This window comes from Abramis brama (genome assembly GCF_963993115.1).
Source record: "Abramis brama genome assembly, chromosome: 2".
Lineage (NCBI taxonomy): Eukaryota > Metazoa > Chordata > Actinopteri > Cypriniformes > Leuciscidae > Abramis > Abramis brama.
The window spans coordinates 45,378,493-45,398,994 of record NC_139964.1 but is presented as its reverse complement, the minus strand read 5'-3'; the positions used below and the strand labels follow the sequence as shown (position 1 = coordinate 45,398,994).

The window sequence follows — 20,502 nt, the reverse complement described above, 5'->3', positions numbered from 1 at the left end:
GAGTGAGCGCTTTCCTCACAACCTCTTTTCAGAACAGTACAGTAGATCCTCTGCCAGAGAGTTTAGTAAGGTTTTCTCAAATGAAACAGGGAGTGAGAGAGACGGAAAGATAGAAGACAGAGAACACATTTTTTTGGCCCAGGGGCTGGTGAAAAGTGGTTGCTATGGCAGCATGCTACCCACGACCCAGTTGAGTGCACCCACATCTGACTGTCTCCGCAATGCCACGGTTTCTACACGCTTCCCACTCATACACTACCCTAGGGGAAAGTGTGTGTGTGTGTGTGTGTGTGTGTGTGTGTGCGCGTGTGTGTGTGTGTGTGTGAATAACCCTGACCTGAACTGTGATTACTGTTTTTGTCACAACATTTGAACCTCACTGGCTTTCATTGTATGAACAAAAATCACTGAGATGACCCCACCCCCCGCCCCCCACCATCCACCCCCCACAACCACCACCACCACCACCACACACTCTGTCTCCTTTTCTGTTAAATGTGGAATATAGCCAACAAAGTCATACAGGAAGAGCTACAGCCCATGCTTTGTAATGTATTAAACAGTGCTTTCCTAAATTCAACTGCTCTTTAAACAGCACAGCAACTTAGTTGAAATGTAATCTTAATATTTAAGCATTGATATCCCAAGTATATTAATTAACAACACATTGTGTGAAAAAACTGTGCAAGAATCCGAATATCTTTATTTAAACATTGGTGAATATTTAAAGGGTCATGTGCAAATTTCTGCTATAGGCCATTCCTTTTTAGGAGTGGCATATTAATTTGTAGGCCAATTTTCTGTGCACTGAACACACTGACACAATGTCAGTTTCGGTAGAGACACAGCCGATCTATTCAAGCTGTTGGAGCCCTGCCATCTCTCTCTGCCCTTATGGCTCATTATACATTTCTCTTTAATGTTTGCCACTGGCAAAATGTCCCATCTTTGCCCCATGTGCAAAGACTATATACTGTACGCCTGTATATTCACTCACTGCATTATGATCTTTAGATCGAATGATGCACATGCTCAAACAAAGCACCACAGAACAGATCTGTCATGTTATAACTTGAATAACAATAAGCTTAAGGTTACACATAATTCCAGGTCCTTTCAGTTAGAATCCTTCATAAAACCAGGTATTAATGTAGAATTTAAGTGTAGTTAAATATCATTATATTTCATATTCGGATCACATTAATGACCAGGCAAAGTTGTATTTACAATTGGGAAACTATGGATTTTAGATGATACAGGTTGTGATGTGGAAAGAGAGTGTTGTTGATATAAAACACGAATATAAAACAGTGGTGTTGTGATTGGTCAACCACTTCAATCGTGTTTTAGAATGCCCCTTACCATAACCACGAGTTTCAACAAACTACTAACGCAACTCAACCATGCCTTGTCCTTGTCCTTTTTCTTTTTCTTTTTTTTTGAGTGGGAATTTATTAAATGAGGAATATTGTGATATGTACATTCCCAGAAGAAACCTCAAGACTACAATCAAGGCGTTTCAGGGAGTTGAGAAACAGTGCTTACTGATAATAACTCACTTTTGAGTGGACTTTGTGCTTTGTAATTTCACAGACCATTTTCATGCTCAAACAGCAATGTTACACACTAAAGATAGTTAAAAATGTAAAAAAAAACAAACAAACATAATAGGACCCCTATAATGCTGGACAATATTTTGGCTTGATTGCACAGTATACCATAATAACGAATGCACTTAGAAGTAGAAAGCCCTTAAAGGAAGCATAAGAACATCCAGGTTAACAGAGTAACTAATGAAAATGCTGTTCCAATGGACAGACACCTCACACAACCAATTACATTGTCTATAATTATTTACATTTATACAGCGCTTTTCTTGTTACTCAAAGCGCTTCACATATGGAAGGGGGGAATCTCCTCAACCACCACCAATGTGCAGCATCCACCTGGATGATGCGAAGGCAGCCATATTGCGTCAGAACGCCCACCACACACCAGCTTACTGGTGGAGAGGAGAGAGTGATGAAGCCAATCAGTAAATGGGGATGATTAGGAGGCCATGATGGACAGAGGCCAATGGGCACATTTTGGTCAGGATCTAGGATTATATGAATTAAATTTGCAAAGCCACTGTCAAAAAAGTATCATCTCCCACACATATTCACTCTTCTACCAACCTATTTTGTGGGATACAGTTTGAATTGAGCTTGTTTTAGTGACTGATCAGAAATCAGTTTAGATATCTTATGATAGTTAAGCAATGATTTTTGAGTGGAGGAGGTTAGGTGGGATTGCTGTGAGACCCTGCTGAGAGACAGACAGTGTTTAGTGTGAGTAAATGGCCATTATTAAGTGGACAGCTTTTAAGGTTGTCCCTCCTCTCAGCACCAACAGACTGTGTTGATCAATACTCGATGCTGTGAGTTTTAGACCCAGCTGAGTGTGAGTGTATGTGTTTTTGTGTGTATGTGTGGTAACTGACTGTCCATTTACATCCATCAGGGATGCCTGAAATGAAAAGAATTCAAGTGTAGCGTTTTGCCTTGACCTCACCCGTCATTTTTAACAAACTCGAATGCTCGTGTACACATATACAAACATTCACACAAACACATAAAACATATAGATGGCACACATTTTCACTCATAGCACACACCCACTCTGAACTCAAGCCTACACTACTACGATTATAATGTGAACTCAACAGTTACAACAAACATAACAGCTTGTCTGTTCTTGAGCATACAGGATGAGAAAGAAATTTACTGTTCAGTGATGCTTTACTTTACAGTGGTACTGTACATATTACACGTTACTATAATTAATTAAAATACTAATAACAAGAACTAAAGATGCGTTCGAGCCATGTCGTAATTACTGTAATGATTCTGAACTGTAAAAAGCTTTCACGTGCCTGTAGAATTTGTAATTTTTCTGAGAGCTACGATCTGTACCACGTGGCCGCTGTACCACCTGACCACTGCAGATTTAAGGTGTGTTCGACTTGAAGTGGCATCGATCGATTGGTGTATGACATTAAAGTACGGGAGAATGATTTGAAAGCATACAGAGCTTTATTTACGGTAATTACAACATAATCTCCGCCGTATAGGAGGAGCGGACTATAACCTGATCGACCTGTGGTCCGCGGATCCAAGTCCCCAAACACACATCATCTTCTTCGCCGGTCCCGTCCAGAAGTCTTCCGTCCTCATCCCTGCCTGTCATCCTTATCGCTGGTCATGACCAGCCCCCTGGATCGGCTCGGCTATAGGCAGTAGGCTATAGACTCTATAGGAGAGTCCTCTGCTGCACCTCGGGCCTCCAGGCCCACACCACCACCTCGTCCTGTCAGCCCGTCACCCTCACCTCGACCTACCACTCTTTCATCACCTCCGCGGTCCGTCTGCCCGGAAGCTCCGCTGGGCTCGATCGCCACTCCAGGTCGGCCTTCAGCGGTCGACGTCCAGCTACAGCCACAAACTTCCGGGATTCGGGCTGCACCCTCACCCTGCACCCCTTCGGCACCCTGTCATCCTCCCTCACCACATCGTCACCCCAGTCATCCATCCCCATGTCACCGCCTCAGTCCTGCTGGTCAACGGCTCAGCTCCCGTCTTCCGGGTCTACAGTGTCGCCATTGTCCATCAGCCGCTCGTCAGCCACCAGGGTTCTGCTTCCGCCGATCGGCCCCAGGGTTCCATCCGCCCCCTCTGCCTGGACTCCACCCTGGTTCCTCCCCCTGTCTGCGACACCATGGTGCCCGTGACGCCTCCAGGCTCCAGTCCGTCCCCAGCTCCACGCCCTCTGCCAAAAACTCCGCCTTTTTCTGTTTTTTTTTACTTTTTGTTTTCATCACGGCGCGAGGACACGCAATTCTGAGGGGGCGTAATGTCACATTCTGTTCTGTCTTGTCTGCACCTGTTCTTGTTTAGCCCTTATTAGTTAACCTTCATCCACCTGTGTCTAGTTAGTTCTCTCGTTTACCCTGTGTATATATTCTCCCGTTCAGTTCTGTTCCGTGTCGGTTATTGTTCGTGTGTTCATGATTATGTGTACACGCTGTTACATTAAATCTTATTATCATTTGAAATAATCTTCGTCTGCCTGTTTCATCTGCCAAGCCGTGACACATTCCTTCTTAAAAATTAAAGGTTCTTTCATCAATGGTTCCATGAAGAACCTTTAACATCCATGGGATCTTTCCATTCCACAAATTAGTGGAAAAAAGAGCATTGGCTGCAACTAGATGTGAGCATTATTTCTTTGTTTAGTTCTTGTTGCATGGCAGATGGATTGTAATTGTAAATTATTTTCTCAATTTAATTAAGTTCAATGAACATATTTGTTTTTTCGTTGTATATAGATTCTGTCCAAGATGAAGCTCCTCTCATCTTCACTAGTCTGAGAGATGTCAGAGGTGGAACTCGCAATGAAACACACAGCATGGGGTCATAACATAAGAAATCAAACTGTCCTTGATCCTTTAAGGTAAATGATAAAGACAAAAGAGGTTGATGAAATATGGAGTATACTGTCAAAAATTACTCATTTTGAACTTAACGTTGCACTTCAGCAACTTCAGCACTTCCGACTTCTCTCAGGTGAATGCATCAACAATGACCATGTTTACACACTTATTGGGTGCTAACAGGATAGCTCACCCAAACATGAAAATTGTGTCATCATTCACCTTGTTCCAAACTTGCATTTCTTATCTTCTCTGGAACACAAAGAAGATATCTGGAAAAACGCTTGAGTCCAAACAACATTGGACCTCATTGATTTTATACCCCAAAACAAAATAGGAAACAAATCCAAATACCAAAGGAATTTTTTTAAATGTATTCTTTTGTGTTACATGATTAATGAATAATGAGCAAATGATGACAAATTTTTCCTTTTTGGGTGAACTCTCTCTTTAGGAAACTTACCACGCCCAATCACGGAGAGATAATAAGTAAGAAGCAGGATGGATACTATTATTCCTTAACATCAAAAGAACTAACTGAGTAACATGATGTTAAAACCTATATTCCTGGCTGATAAATCACCTGATGCTCTGTATATCTTTCTTAAGGATCCTAATGTTAGGGCGGGACAACCTGTCACTCACATGAGACTGCAGCAAAAGCAAACCATAACCAATCAATTTCCGAAGGACAAAAACAAGTCCCGCCCTACATTTTTTCTTGTTCAAGAAGCCGTTTCACTCGGATTTACGTCACAATCGGGAAGAAAAGTCTATTGCAACTTTCTTTATATGCAGGAAAATAGATGTTCATTGTTATTGTGGCTTTAAATATTCCTCTAAAACTGTGCAAAACTTTAATGCTTTAAAGTTTTATAATTTAAATTATAAATAAAGTATGAGACATCACTATGAATGTTTTCTCTCTCTGATAGAGAGATGATAAAGAAAGAATGAGAGAACAGCAGATTGCGCACCAGTGGGCAGAGTGGACAAGATCCATATACAGGAGGATGAATGGCATTATGCAGGAACAGGACATGCTGTGCCAACCTGCCTGTTAGTGTTGTTCATACCGATACACAACACACACACACACACACACATTAACACAAGCACAAGCCAATGTTCATGTCAACACACAGAAACATGCACAAGCACACTTCTACATGCTTATGAAAGCACTCACCCACACACTCTTACACAAAAGTGTCTTAACAGACTTGAGTTTGTGGTGGCAGATGGAGGCTGTCAGCATGCCCTGAGTGAGTTGTTCCAAATGAGAGGCACATGAGGTTGTCTTCCTTCTCTGTGATTACTCTCACATGCTTACAGTACTCTGCAATCTTGAGAAAGGCTAAGCTCACATATCAGTGTTTGGAATTGAGAACCGTATTATAGTAGGTCAAAAATTGAATTCAACAACACAGGAGCCTCAAGCCACTTTCTATTGTCACAATAGCTCTGAATAACACCTGCAACCACATTGACAGTAATGAAAGACTGAAGTGTCAAAATGGACTCAATGTTATTTAATAAATGGGTTCAATCCAGGTGCAAGTAAAATCCCAATTAACAGACAACATCTCTGAATGGTTCATGAAATTTTTACTACAAACCTCATGGTAGCAGCTCTGCTGGAAGACAGAGGCTGGATCTAAAACCTTCAAATAACAAACTGCTCTGTGAGCTACTGGAAGTACCTGGAACTCCAGATGAAACAACACAAAAGAGTGTATACAGTATACACTTAACAGACAACTAGTTTTGCAGTATGATTCTGTTTACACAGCATAGGATAACCTAAATTTTGTTTATTTGAACATGTGGACATGCTGAAAATTAAATTAAAATTCATTTAAATGGGGAGAGATGGAGGAAGGGATAGATAGAGAGAATGAAAGAGGGAAGTAGTGTGGGAACTAGGGGTGGGCGGTACACCGGTGTCATAGTCATCACCGGTGTGACATTGCGCCACGACATGGATTTTCTAATACCGTCAATACCGTAATAAATCAATTATGTTCCTTGAACGGCTGCATTTACATTAGGGCTGTAGTCAACCAAAGAAATGCTTAGTCGACCAAAGTCCTGTCCTGCACAACGATTTAGTCGACTAAAAAAAATAAAAATAAAAAATAAAAATAAAAAAAAGACGCGATGTTTTGCATTTTGATTGAACATTTATTAAACAATTGTCAGAGCATTTATAAAACAACAACGAAAAAACGTTTTTGTTTTTGTTTTATTGACACCTGGGATCCCCCGCGAAACGGTTCTCATTCGCGCTTGAATAAGGCCGGCGACACACTGGCTGCTGGCGTGAGAGTCTCAGCTGCGTTGGGTGTCTGTTTTTATTTCGGCTCCCATGTTAAAAGGTTGGAGTTTGCACACTGCCTGCGTGAGACACGCGTCTCAGGCGCGGCTCGAGCCACGCGGAAAACGCGTGCATGCTAGAAATAGAACCGACGCCTGAGTGTTCCTGCAACAAGAGTGTTCTCTGGCTAGAGCGCAGAACAGCGGAGTTGAAACCGAAGTGCATGCCTGAGCTTGTATTGCTGCTGTTGCTTTGACATTGTGGAAAATAGAATAAACAAAATGTATTAGACTTTTTACCCGTTATTATCAATCTAAATTAATCTCGTTTTTAATTTAGGCAAACTTAATTTCGTTTTTTCTTTATTTAAATTTCGTTTTTCTTTATTTAAATTTCATTTTTTCTTTATTTAAATTTCGTTTTTCTTTATTTAAATTCCGTTTTTCTTTATTTAAATTTCATTTTTTCTGTATTTAAATTTCGTTTTTTTCTTTATTTAAATTTCGTTTCTTTATTTAAATTTCGTTTTTTCTTTATTTAAATTTAGTTTTTCTTTAGGCCTATTTAAATTTAGTTTTTCTTTATTTAAATTTCGTTTTTCTTTATTTAAATTTCATTTTTTCTGTATTTAAATTTCGTTTTTTTCTTTATTTAAATTTCGTTTTTCTTTATTTAAATTTCGTTTTTCTTTATTTAAATCTACCCTTTACTGTGTCAGTAATTTGTTAGTCAGAAAAATATTAGACTACCTTAAAAGTATTGCTTAATTAACAGACTGTGTGCGTTTTATATCACTAGTGCAGTGTCCGTTCTCGGAGAATATAGCCGCCCTGCTCGCGTGAGGTGCGCCGCTTCCCGCTCGCGCTGTTCTGTAGTTTACTATTAATTCTGAACGTGTCGCGTCTCGCGTGTCTGTCTATATTGCACCAAATGCGACACTGCACTCCCTTGTGAAGTCGATTGGATGAACGGTTCTCGAAATAATCAAAATGCAAACGGACAGACAGACACATAGAGATTACTACCTATATTCCTTACTGAGCACGAAGCAGCAGTGCAGCCAGCCACAGGTGCGGTTCCCGAGTGTTCTACGTGGTGCGCTAAACTGTGGCGCTGTTACAAAATAGCCTAAATTAAAGCATTTAAAGTTGTGGATAAAACATAGGCTAATTATATTTAGAATACAGTAATATATAACTGCTTATAAAGGAATAAATATCAAGGAGTAAATCAATGAAAATTTCTTTATTGGTGAAAAAAAAAAGTTATACCGTGATATTATACCGTCACCGTTCAAAAGATGAAAAATACCGTGATATTAATTTTAGGTCATATCGCCCACCCCTAGTGGGAACAGAGATCAGGTTAACTGATACTGGGTAATGAAAAGCCCAGTGTATAGACTACAGACAGCACAAACACACACATCCTTCATACTCCAGAAGAATGTTGTTTAAAATACACTGGATAAAAAATAGAAAGAAGAATGACCTGAATCAGTTGGAACCAGCACCCTCAAAGTCTTATTTCAATTTGAACTTAAATATGAAAAAGGTGTGTCTATATAAATATTACCAAAAGCAAAGGGGTCTGTGTATATTTAACCAGTATAAATTGTTCAAAGTGACAATTGAACTTTTGCTGTCAAAGGTTAGCTATTTACAGTGAGGAAAATAAGTATTTGAACACCCTGCTATTTTGCAAGTTCTCCCACTTGGAAATCATGGAGGGGTCTGAAATTGTCATCGTAGGTGCATGTCCACTGTGAGAGACATAATCTAAAAAAAAAAAATCCAGAAATCACAATATATGATTTTTTAACTATTTATTTGTATGATACAGCTGCAAATAAGTATTTGAACACCTGTCTATCAGCTAGAATTCTGACCCTCAAAGACCTGTTAGTCTGCCTTTAAAATGTCCACCTCCACTCCATTTATTATCCTAAATTAGATGCACCTGTTTGAGGTCGTTAGCTGCATAAAGACACCTGTCCACCCCATACAATCAGTAAGAATCCAACTACTAACATGGCCAAGACCAAAGAGCTGTCCAAAGACACTAGAGACAAAATTGTACACCTCCACAAGGCTGGAAAGGGCTACGGGGAAATTGCCAAGCAGCTTGGTGAAAAAAGGTCCACTGTTGGAGCAATCATTAGAAAATGGAAGAAGCTAAACATGACTGTCAATCTCCCTCGGACTGGGGCTCCATGCAAGATCTCACCTCGTGGGGTCTCAATGATCCTAAGAAAGGTGAGAAATCAGCCCAGAACTACACGGGAGGAGCTGGTCAATGACCTGAAAAGAGCTGGGACCACCGTTTCCAAGGTTACTGTTGGTAATACACTAAGACGTCATGGTCTGAAATCATGCATGGCACGGAAGGTTCCCCTGCTTAAACCAGCTCATGTCAAGGCCCGTCTTAAGTTTGCCAATGACCATTTGGATGATCCAGAGGAGTCATGGGAGAAAGTCATGTGGTCAGATGAGACCAAAATATAACTTTTTGGTCATAATTCCACTAAACGTGTTTGGAGGAAGAAGAATGATGAGTACCATCCCAAGAACACCATCCCTACTGTGAAGCATGGGGGTGGTAGCATCATGCTTTGGGGGTGTTTTTCTGCACATGGGACAGGGCGACTGCACTGTATTAAGGAGAGGATGACCGGGGCCATGTATTGCGAGATTTTGGGGAACAACCTCCTTCCCTCAGTTAGAGCATTGAAGATGGGTCGAGGCTGGGTCTTCCAACATGACAATGACCCGAAGCACACAGCCAGGATAACCAAGGAGTGGCTCTGTAAGAAGCATATCAAGGTTCTGGCGTGGCCTAGCCAGTCTCCAGACCTAAACCCAATAGAGAATCTTTGGAGGGAGCTCAAACTCTGTGTTTCTCAGCGACAGCCCAGAAACCTGACTGATCTAGAGAAGATCTGTGTGGAGGAGTGGGCCAAAATCCCTCCTGCAGTGTGTGCAAACCTGGTGAAAAACTACAGGAAACGTTTGACCTCTGTAATTGCAAACAAAGGCTACTGTACCAAATATTAACATTGATTTTCTCAGGTGTTCAAATACTTATTTGCAGCTGTATCATACAAATAAATAGTTAAAAAATCATACATTGTGATTTCTGGATTTTTTTTTTTAGATTATGTCTCTCACAGTGGACATGCACCTACGATGACAATTTCAGACCCCTCCATGATTTCCAAGTGGGAGAACTTGCAAAATAGCAGGGTGTTCAAATACTTATTTTCCTCATTGTAACTGATTACGCATATACATTAGCATAAAATATTTTTGTTCTAAATTCATGTAATTGGATACAGTTACTGATTTTCAATTACATTTTAATTATATTACCTGGTTTAAAAAAATTAAAACTATTTTGTGTGTTAAATTAGATACAAATTACTTTGTAATCTATTTGTTTTGGTATACCTCTGAAATGTACGCACTTTAATGTTTGCTCCTCACAGAAAAGTTGTCGATGAAAATCTTTGACATTAGCCTGATGGTACTTCAATGGCCAGCTCTTTCTACAGTAAACCAGGTATGTATAGGTGCATTCACGCCATTTTGTAATACCATAATTATGAGATTCCAGCTTGTAAAAAAGCGCTTCGGTAGAACTCGTAATTGCAACCTGTAAACTGGGAATTTTCTGAGAGTTCCTTATTTTTACCACGTGACCGTTGTACCACCCTTCTGCTGCTGATTCATTTAGCCGTTGACAATGTTGCCTTAAAAATGCATAATTCCCAGTCAAAGAACATGAACGGCCAGTCAAAGAACGAGTAAAACGTCACATTTTATCATCTCAGAATTACAGTAATTACGACATGGCGTAAATGCAGCATATGACTTATGAGTATTTGACAACAGAATCATCTTACATGATAATATATTTTTCTATCTTTATCTTTAATCTTTTTCTTCCTCATTAGGATGCAGCTGACAAGGACTCTTATAAACTCCAGTGAGAATCCTCTGCGTTGATCAAGAAAGTCCTCAGCTAAACCCATCTAGAGTGATGATCGATTTGGAAGGATGTTTGGTGATGGATGAACTGACCAACATCATGCCTTTTGTGTCCTTTTTTCGGACTGATTTACGCCCTGCCCTGCAGTACCCTAACTGTATGAAAAACGTCTCGGTTACTGATGTAACCCTCGTTCCCTGAAGGAGGGAACGGGAGACGTAACGTAATTGGGATCACTTCAGGGAGCCCTATCAACTTCGAGTGTCTACAGAACGAGCCAATGAACGTTGGTGTGCGTGAACGCGTCACGCGCCCCCGCCCCGCCGCGCGGGTATAAACAGGAAGCGGGCGCACGCACACATTGTTTTTCGCTGAGGAGCCGAGATTTGTGACGGCCATGCAGCGATGGTCAGCAACGGTGGCGACGGAACGTTACGTCTCCCGTTCCCTCCTTCAGGGAACGAGGGTTACATCAGTAACCGAGACGTTCCCTTTCAGTCGCTCACGTTCGACGTAACGTCGACGTGACGATGTAATTAGGATCCCATGGAAAACGCCACAGTTGCTGCCACATCCAGTGCCCTACGCAGGACTCTCAGACCCCCAACTGCTGAGGCGGAAGACCTGCGTAGAGGGAGTTCAACTGCTGTTCCATTATACCCCACACAGTGGAACTCTTGGATAACACTGGGAAAGCGTACCTTTCCAGGGGAAAGGACGCTGCGGAGCCACATCCTGCCCAAAGGGAGGTAACATGTGGAGAATACACATATGGACTGGCCGAAGGGGCAGTGCGACATATGGAATGTCATAGGGATGGCTCCACCCGAAGGGGGAGACTACACCGACAGTGACGGCAGAGCAGACTCTGCCGAGGGAAGACACGGGCTCACCGCAGGGAGCTGGTCGTGGATGAATACACATATGGGATCGCCGCAGGGATCACGACATATGGAACCCAGCCTAGCACAAGTTACACAAGCATACGAGCACTAGGCCTGGCGTCGGACGCTCCGCAACGTCCGACTGCCGAAGGGGTGCGGAGGAACTCACAGGGTTCGCCAAGTGGGTAACTCGACTGGAGCAAAAAGCGCACGTATCCGTTCCTAGGAAGGGAGTGGCGCAGCAAGCCGACACTAGAGCGGGAACTTCGGTGTTACCGGCTAGTTGAAGCGAGCACACAGGAAGAAACCGGCTCAACACGTAAGCTATAAAACCTAGCGAACGTGTTAGGTGTCGCCCAGCCCGCAGCTCTACAGATGTCTGTCAGCGAGGCGCCGTGTGCCAGCGCCCAGGAAGAAGCGACACCCCTGGTGGAGTGGGCTTTCAACCCGGGCGGGCAGGGCACGCCTTGGGCTTCGTAAGCCAAGGCGATGGCATCCACTATCCAGTGGGCCAACCTCTGCTTGGAGACAGCCTTCCCTTTCTGCTTGCCTCCGTAACAGACGAAGAGCTGATCTGAGGTCCTGAGGCTTTGCGTTCTGTCCACGTACAGACGCAGAGCGCGAACGGGACAGAGAAAAGCCAGGGCTGGGTCTGCCTCCTCCGAAGGCAGCGCTTGCAGGTTCACTACCTGGTCCCGGAAGGGAGTGGTAGGAACCTTGGGCACGTATCCGGGCCGGGGTCTCAGGATCACGTGAGAGTTATCCGGGCCGAATTCTAGGCACGATTCGTCGACCGAAAATGCATGCAGGTCCCCTACCCTCTTGATAGAGGCCAATGCAACCAGGAGTACTGTCTTACAGGACAGGATTTTTAACTCAGCTGATTGCAGAAGCTCAAAGGGTGGTCTCTGAAGTGCCGAAAGGACCAGAGACAAATCCCAAGAGGGTATAGAGAGTGGGCGAGGAGGATTCAGTCTCCTCGCTCCCCTCAGGAACCTGACGATCAGGTCATGCTTTCCCAAAGACTTACCATCAACAGCATTGTGATGTGCGGCAATAGCGGCAACATACACTTTAAGGGTGGAGGGAGACAGCCTTCGCTCCAGCCCTTCTTGCAGGAAGGAAAGCACGGCTCTGATCGAGCAAGATCGGGGGTTCTCCTCGTGAGAGGAGCACCAGTCAACGAACAGGTTCCACTTCAACACATAGAGGCGCCTCGTAGAGGGGGCTCTAGCGGAAGTGATGGTGTCAACTACCGCAGGGGGTAGGTCACCTAGAACCTCCGCGTCCCGTCCAGGGACCAGACATGGAGTTTCCAGAGGTCTGGACGCGGGTGCCATAGGGTGCCCCGTCTCTGAGAGAGCAGGTCCTCTCTCAGAGGGACGGGCCAGGGAGGAGCTGTCGCGAGGAGCACTAGTTCCGGGAACCAGGTCCGGTTGGGCCAATACGGCGCAACTAACAAGACCTGCTCCTCGTCCTCCCTGACTTTGCACAAGGTCTGTGCAAGAAGGCTCACTGGGGGAAACGCATACTTGCGAAGGCCCCGGGGCCAGCTGTGTGCCAGAGCATCCGTGCCGAGGGTCCCCTCGGTCAGGGAATAGAACAACTGGCAGTGAGACGTGTCCGGGGCGGCAAACAGATCTACCTGTGCGGTCCCGAAGCGCCTGAAAATCAGCTGGACCACCTGGGGATGGAGTCGCCATTCTCCCGGTAGCACCTGCTGTCGTGAGAGCTCGTCGGCTGCACGGTTGAGCAGGCCCGGAATGTAAACGGCACGAAGCGACCTCAGATGCTTCTGACTCCAGAGGAGGAGATGGCGGGCGAGTTGTGACATGCGGCGGGAGCGTAGACCACCCTGGCGGTTGATGTACGCAACGGTCGCAGTGCTGTCCATACGGACCAGTACGTGCTTGCCTAGTAGCAGCGTTTTGAAACGGCTCAGTGCAAGACGTACTGCTAACAACTCGAGGCAGTTGATGTGCCAATGCAGTTGAGGCCCCGTCCACAGACCTGAAGCTGCATGCCCGTTGTACGTGGCCCCCCAGCCGGTGGTAGAGGCATCCGTGGAGACCACAGAGTGCCTGGACACTTGTTCCAGGGGAACACCTGCCCGCAGGAACGAAGGGTCCGACCACAAGCTGAGAGTTTGGCGACAGTGCGGAGTCACTTGGACCCGGCACGAGCCGCTCTGCCACGCGTAACCGCGGCTGCAGATGCCATATGCCCCAGGAGCCTCTGAAAAAGTTTCAGTGGTGCCGCTGTTCTGCGTCTGAGCGTACTCACGCAGTTCAACACTGACTGGACACGGGCCTCAGTGAGGCGCGCTGTCATGTTGACCGAGTCCAACTCCATACCGAGAAAAGAGATCCTCTGCCCGGGGGTGAGTTTGCTCTTTTCCCAGTTGACCCGAAGCCCTAGGTGGCTGAGGTGACTGAGCACCATGTCCCTGTGTTCGCACAACTGCTCTCTCGACTGGGCCAGAATAAGCCAGTCGTCGAGGTAGTTGAGGATGCGAACACCACGCTCGCACATGGGAGCAATGGCCGCCTCCGCGACTTTCGTGAAGACGCGGGGTGACAGGGCCAGCCCGAAGGGTAAGACCTTGTACTGATATGCCCGTCCCTCGAACGCAAAGCGAAGAAACGGTCTGTGTAGAGGGAGAATCGAGACATGAAAGTACGCGTCCTTCAGGTCGATTGCTGCAAACCAATCTTGGGAACGGATGCATTTGAAAATGCGTTTCTGCGTAAGCATCTTGAACGGTAGCCTGTGAAGGGACCGGTTCAGGACGCGCAGGTCCAAGATTGGCCGTAACCCACCACCTTTCTTGGGTACAATGAAGTACGGGCTGTAGAAGCCGGTCTTCATATCGGCTGGAGGGACCGGCTCGATCGCGTCCTTCGCCAGTAGGACTGCGATCTCTGCCCTGAGCACAGGGGCATTGTCCGCCAGAACACGGGTGAACAGGATGCCCCTGAAAGCAGGGGGATGCCGGGCGAACTGAATCGCATAGCCGAGTCTGATGGTACGGATGAGCCAGCGAGACGGGCTGGGAAGCGTTAACCAGGCTCCCAGAGACCGAGCAAGCGGGACCAAGGGCACCACAGACGTACCCGGGGTGGGGCAGCGCGGCGGAATGCAGGGACCCGACTCGGACGGCACAGCGGCCCCCGGGGTCTGAGTGTGTGGTGCAACACATACCTGCTTCCGTCGAAGGGCAGAGTGAGTGTGCGGAGGCATCAGAGCGTCCAGGACACAGCCACTGCTGCCTGCTGGCGATGAAAGAGGGGCTCGGGAGTGACAAGGCATGGCGGCGTCGTCGACTGCCAAGCGTGCCCTCTTGGGGCCCAGAGGTTTCAGAAATTGCTCTTTCTTTGAAAATGTGGGTACAGTTTCAGAACAAAAAGAAAAGGAAACAAAAGATTCTCCGCCCGGCCCTCCACCGGGGGAAGGAGTGGCGCCTTCGCCATCTCCTGAAGAGCAACTTGATCCACCTCCGGGCCGCCCGTCTCAGGGTCGTTTGCACCGTCGCTTGCCTCCTGGTTTGGCAGCGGCCTGGACGGGCGGGGTCGGCTTCCTACGGCTTGCTCCGCGCTGAGGCCTGGATGGTTGCTGCTGCTGCTGGGGTTCAGCGGGAGCGGAGGACGCCGCAGAAGGCCGACCTCGGCGACGAGTAGACGGAGGATCTGCGGCCGGCGGACGGGTGGGAGCAGCAGCGGTCTGCCGGGGCAGGATGTGTCGGATGGCCTCCGTCTGCTTCTGTGTGGCTGAGAACTGCTGGGCAAAGCTCTCGACCGCGAACAACCCAACCTGGGAAAGAGGGGCATCCAGGAACCGATATTTATCGGTGTCCCTCATATCCGCCAGGTTGAGCCAAAGGGGGCGCTCCTGGACCACCAAGGTGGACATCGCCTGACCAACTGAACGTGCGGTTTCCTTCGTCGCCCGGAGGGCAAGGTCGGTTGCCACACGGAGCTCCCGGAGGAGCTCTGGGTCAGAACCACCCTCGTTCATGTCCATGAGCGCCTGGGCCTGGTGGACCTGCAAGAGCGCCATGGCATGGAGGGCGGAAGCAGCCTGTCCACAGGCCTTGTAAGCCTTCGCCGTTAGACCGGACGAAAACTTACAGGCCTTGGACGGGAGGCGTGGATTACCCCGCCAAGAGGAAGCGGACGCCGGACACAGCTGCATCGCGACGGCCCGCTCCACTGGGGGGATATCCACATACCCCTTAGCTGCCCCGCCGTCGAGGGTGGCGAGGGGGGAGGAGCCACTAGAACGGCTTCGGGCACTATACGGTGCCTTCCACGTCCTAGAGAGCTCCTCATGCACTTCCGGAAAGAAAGGTACCAATCGTCCAACCGAGAAGGTTCGGGACGTGGTGGAGGGTTCCACGCAAGCCCAACCTTCTCGGCGGCCCGAGAAAGCATAGCCGTCCATTCTGGATCAATCTCGGACAACACTACACGCCCCGAAGGGGGCAACTCAGCCGAGTCGTCATCTCCAGAGGACTGAAGCTCCCCCTCTGATGCTGCGATCGACATCTTATCATCAGCTGGAGCCCCAAAGGAAACGGTTGGTCGTTCCGGAGAAGGACCAAGACGATCGCTAAGGGGCCCCAATGGCAACAGCGCTTGTGAGGCGTGAGGGGCCCGCGGAGGTTGACTCGACGGGGAAGCCCTCACGGTAATCCTCAGATCACCCTGGTCATGCGCCGAAGTAGGTCTATTCTGCGGGGCAGAATAAACACTAGATCGGGGCATAGGCAAGGGGACTGCACCTCCCTTGAGGTAAGCGAGTCTGGATCTAAGCGCTGAGATAGTCATATTCCCGCAATGGGAACATGAACTATCCACAAAAGCTGCCTCAGCGTGTTGAATGCCCAAACACGAGAGGCAACTACTGTGGCCATCTGCTGACGCCAGGGAACGACAGCATCCAGAAACGCACATGTTGCTCTTTTAGTAAAAATAAAAAAGATTTGGAAAAAACACTCTCTTAGTGCTGAGGCACCCAGGGGTAGCCGCAGTGTGAATGCACACACACAGGGGAAACGCCCACCGAACCGACACACACACACAGACACAAACAATAGTGCTGTGAAAACAGCAGTTGTGAGCTGCAATGCTCGTGGCCACCGCTGATCGCACCGTCACACCAACACTGCAACAGAGAGATGATCTCCTTTTGAAGTCTTCAACAGCGCTGATTCTTATAGACAGAAGTCTCATAGAAGCTCGGCTCCGAAGTGAAAGACAATGTGTGCGTGCGCCCGCTTCCTGTTTATACCCGCGCGGCGGGGCGGGGGCGCGTGACGCGTTCACGCACGCCAACGTTCATTGGCTCGTTCTGTAGACACTCGAAGTTGATAGGGCTCCCTGAAGTGATCCCAATTACGTCGTCACGTCGACGTTACGTCGAACGTGAGCGACTGAAAGGGAACTATTTTTTTTTAAATTGATTTTTTTTCAGCAGGTAATGTTTAGCCTGGGAAAAGGTGAGCTGGCACCTAAAATTAAATACTGACAATACTGTGAACTCATGAGAGTAAACATACCATATAGTTTTGGTGCAATTTGTTGTGATTGTCTTTTCATGTTTTATGAGGAAAATATATTCAGGGCATGTAAAATTCATGTTTTGTTGTATTTCAAATGAAAATGAAAATAAAACAGAATACTCAAATTTTTTAAGTAACCATTACTTAATTATTTTAGGGCAACCAGTTTGCTCACATTTTTTAAGTAGTTGGGCTAGTACATTGAACTTAAATATACTATGTGTAATAACTGCAAAGTAATTGATATTACAAAACATTTTAAGTTAAATTAACTCATTTTTTTTTAAGTTAGCATTACTTAATTATTTTAGGGCAACCAGTTTGCTCACATTTTTTAAGTAGATTCAACTTGTCCGGGCTAACAGTGTACTCAAAAACATTAACACACACAACAGCACACATACACAGGCAATGTACATGCACACAAAAACAAACAGGTTTTACAGTAAATGCTATGTTCTCTAGAATTTAAAAGTCTCACTATAGAGGTTTTAGAAATTTGAAAAATACTTGAAAAACATCTATTATTTTTTTTCTGAGTAACTTCCCCACACTGCTATTGAACACTGACACCAAATAAATGTGCCAGTCCCAAGAAAATAAATGTACATAAACCTGAGAAAAATACCTTTATCTGAGAGTATCCTTAACATCTATATCAGGCAATACTGGCCTAAAGGCTAAAAGCAGACCACAAAAAGTATTTTCTATTATTGTACAGTAGACAATAATGGGAAAAGAATGTTATTTCCATCATGTGAGCCATTACTTTACTGTTCCCAGTCCTACATATTTCCTGACTGCAAAAACAGATGTAAAAAATACAATGTCTCTAACAGTGAAAAGAGATTATTGCAATTTTCATTAATATCTCCCCCACCTGTAGTCTATATGCCCCTCCCCTTTCATGTCACAGGAATGATGTAATCCTTTTGATGTGGAAAGTGCATGAGTTATGTAAAAAGAGAAGAGTGTGCATGCCACCTCTTCTGTACATGTGAGATTAAAAATTCTCATATTCTCATATGCATATTCTCTCATCATTGGCGTATGTTATGTACTCATTGAGAAACATAAACAAGTACCCCATTAAAGGGACAATGAATTGGTCAAATGATGAACAATACTCAGAAAGCTTTGAAGGAAATTGAACAAGGTGTACAAAATAAAGAATGAATAAAATGTCTGCATAATTCTGCTCTACAAAAATATTAGCCTTGAAACCTCAGCACTGACAAGGCTTCAAAACACCTGTTGATCTGGTCTCTTCACATACACATTATTTATTTTACAGTAATGTTAGAAAATGTAGGAATTACTGCTTACTGCAAATATTATTTATTTATTTATTTGGTTCTAAAAGTTTTAAGGCATTTAATTGTGACCGAATTTACTTCTGTATTGTGACACATTTTGGAGTAAAATAACTTGAAAATTTTTACATTAAATTTAGGGTGGGACTTAATTTTATCCAATGGTTGTTGACTGGATTGTGATAAGACGGTGCTGTGTACCATTATTATGTAAAATAATTGACAATTATTTTTATGCAATATTGCAGTAGGCCTATTTATTATAAATGATTTATCTGTGCACAAAATTATTATTTTTTAATGAATGTACCCTTACAAACTTTAATCAAAATTACTTCCCCTCCCCTGCAAAAACATCTCTTCTCTTCTTTGATGATGTGTTTATGGGCAATTGCAAACCACAACGATCCAATTAATAGAGTGGTGCAGGGATGACATATTTTTGTAGGTCAAAGCCCAGAAGAGTTAGCATTTTAGCACTTCTGGTTCCATCGTCCTGAAGTTAGGTTTTTTGAATGGGTTTTTGGTTAAACGCTTGAAATAAGGTCTCTGGTGAATAAGAGCTCAAGATTTTTTCACGTTTTATTCTGCGATAAATCAGTAATTCCCTCTTTTTAAAGCTGTTACTTTTTTTTAAAAAAGTGGTTGCGAACAAGTGGCTAAATGGGACTACAGAAGTTGTCGGGGATATCAGCCGAACAGGTAAACTCATCTACTCACTAGTCCACTTTCCACAGTCTCATTGTGATTATAATGGCGTGCTTGCAAACTATTAAAACTGAAACTTTCAATGAAAATGTTTTTTTTAACAAACACTGAAAGAGTTGTCGCAAGCTTAGTGACATTGAAGTCATTTGACTGTGGTGTAGTTTGTTTATAGCCTACATATAGCTTTTTTCATTTGTGAAGATTATCTCGATGAACAAAATGTATGAATCATAAGATTTTGTTAGTCAGAGACCTTATTTTATGCAATAGTCCAAAAGCCAGTGGAAAAATCTTATTGGGTTTTTAATAAGATAAAAATCGTATTCCCGATTAACAAAAGTTCCGTCCTACATTTTTTTTTTTCTTGTTTGGGAAGCTCGGGTATGCATAACAACTTGGAAGAAAAAACTATTGCAACTTCCGTTGCATGCCGACTTTAACTGCAGAGCAGTTACATCAAAGGAAGGACAAGGAGTCACATCACAGGAAGAGCAAGTTGTGACTACTAGTGCAAAAAAGTTATATAAAAATGTTATTGCTACCTTAAATTGAGAATTCACTTTCAAATTCTTCACTATTCTACAGTTTACTATTCTTAAGTGAACAAATTATGTGTGCTCTGCCTCCAAAGCTCAACCTCTCACCGAAGGACCATAGAGCATCTGATGACCAGACAGAGACCAACAGTTCTTGGAAATGCATAACATTTTCATAAAGACTTCTTTTCTCTGCATATTTTAGTTGCAACACATATGGTACCATTAGGTCTCCCTTTCCATAATGTATTAATCTAATCATACTAGGGGCAAAATTGGTCAAAATTTTATATGAAAGAGAGGATAAGAATGCGGTAGAAAGAATAAAGGCATGGAATTATCTGCCTGAATGTCATGATTTTATGAGCAGTGAATATTAACAAAGATGGATTAGATCTCTGATCGTTCAAGGCTTGAAACATTAATGACATAACCAGTGGGTGGAGTGAAGGAGCAGCCTCCTTGTTGCTTTGATGTTTGTGGAGAACTTGGACTTAACTGCAAATCCATAACTCAGTCAACATAAAAGTATTATGCCTACACAAAAATGGTACAGAAGCATGTAAAATGTCAATTCTGGTGGGGGTCAAGTGGGAGGCAGGGATAGTCTTCTTTAGAGCACAGCTTATGATAAGATATTTTTATTATCATAAATCCTGAACCAATATCAGCTAAACTCAGAAATCACAAATAACCTGTATAATAAAGACACAATTTAGTGCAGCT

General features: G+C 44.6%; 1 protein-coding gene across 3 annotated transcripts in view; it reads right to left on the bottom strand.

The window, feature by feature from the left end:
* gpm6ba (glycoprotein M6Ba) overlaps positions 1–20,502 on the bottom strand; it is a 54,622-nt gene that overhangs the window by 32,937 nt on the left and 1,183 nt on the right. The gene's annotated exons all lie outside the window — the stretch shown is intronic.